This window comes from Arachis ipaensis, chromosome B3, assembly GCF_059453495.1.
Source record: "Arachis ipaensis isolate K30076 ecotype BB chromosome B3, ASM5945349v1, whole genome shotgun sequence".
In the NCBI taxonomy this organism is placed as follows: Eukaryota; Viridiplantae; Streptophyta; class Magnoliopsida; order Fabales; family Fabaceae; genus Arachis; species Arachis ipaensis.
This window is the reverse complement of record NC_142438.1, coordinates 45,925,372-45,926,907: the sequence shown is the minus strand read 5'-3', so window position 1 is coordinate 45,926,907 and position 1,536 is coordinate 45,925,372. Positions and strand designations below refer to the sequence as shown.

Sequence of the window (1,536 nt, the reverse complement as noted above, 5' to 3'; positions counted from 1 at the left end):
AAAACTGCAAGTTTCATGGACTTTCATCTGAAGATCCCTTTCAGTTCTTAACTGAATTCTTGTAGATCTGTGATACTGTTAAGACTAATGGAGTAGATCCTGAAGTCTACAGGCTCATGCTTTTCCCTTTTGCTGTGAGAGACAGAGTTAGAATATGGTTGGATTCTCAACCTAAAGATAGCCTGAACTCTTGGGATAAGCTGGTCAAGACTTTCTTAGCCAAGTTCTTTCCTCCTCAAAAGCTGAGTAAGCTTAGAGTGGATGTTCAAACATTCAGACAAAAAGAAGGTGAATCCCTCTATGAAGCTTGGGAGAGATACAAGGAACTGACCAAAAAGTGTCTTTCTGACATGCTTTCAGAATGGACCATCCTGGATATATTCTATGATGGTCTGTCTAAATTAGCTAAGATATCATTGGATACTTCTACAAGTGGATCCATTCACCTAAAGAAAACGCCTGCAGAAGCTCAAGAACTCATTGACATGGTTGCTAATAACCAGTTCATGTACACTTCTGAGAGAAATCCTGTGAGTAATGGGACGCCTCAGAAGAAGGGAGTTCTTGAAATTGATACTCTGAATGCCATATTGGCCCAGAATAAAATATTGACTCTGCAAGTCAATATGATTTCTCAGAGTCTGAATGGAATGCAAGCTGCATCCAACAGTACTCAAGAGGCATCTTCTGAAGAAGAAGCTTATGATTTTGAGAACCCTACAATAGCAGAGGTTAATTACATGGGTGAACCCTATGGAAACACCTATAATCCCTCATAGAGAAATCATCCAAATCTCTCATGGAAGGATCAACAAAAGCCTCAACAAGGCTTTAATAATGGTGGAAGAAACAGGTTTAGCAATAGCAAGCCTTTTCCATCATCCACTCAGCAACAGACAGAGAACTCTGAACAAAGTACCTCTAATTTAGCAAACTTAGTCTCTGATCTATCTAAGGCCACTCTGAGTTTCATGAATGAAACAAGGTCATCCATTAGAAATTTGGAGGCACAAGTGGGCCAGCTGAGTAAGAAGATCACTGAAACCCCTCCTAGTGCTCTCTCAAGCAATACAGAAGAAAATCCGAAAGGAGAGTGCAAGGCCATTGATATAACCATCATGGCCGAATCCAAGGAGGGAGGGGAGGACGTGAATCCCAAGGAGGAAGACCTCCTGGGACGTCCAGTGATCAACAAGGAGTTTCCCTTTGAGGAACCAAAGGACTCTGAGGCTCATCTAGAGACCATAGAGATTCCATTAAACCTCCTTACGCCCTTCGTGAGCTCTGATGAGTATTCCTCTTCAGAAGAGAATGAGGATGTTACTGAAGAGAAAGTTGCCAAGTTCCTTGGTGCAATCATGAAGCTGAATGCCAATTTATTTGGTAATGAGACTTGGGGAGATGAACTTCCCTTGTTCACCAATGAACTAAATGCATCGGATCAACTGAGATTACCTCAGAAGAAACAGGATCCTGGAAAGTTCCTAATACCTTGTACCATAGGCACCATGATCTTTGAGAAGGCTCTATGTGACC

The 1,536-nt window shown here is 41.8% G+C and overlaps 1 non-coding gene across 1 annotated transcript; it reads right to left on the bottom strand.

Moving 5' to 3' along the window:
- Positions 1-248: 248 nt before the first annotated feature.
- On the bottom strand, positions 249-356 carry LOC148570492 (small nucleolar RNA R71). Its single transcript, XR_015908044.1, has one exon. It is a non-coding gene; the product is annotated as a small nucleolar RNA R71 (small nucleolar RNA).
- Positions 357-1,536: the final 1,180 nt, after the last annotated feature.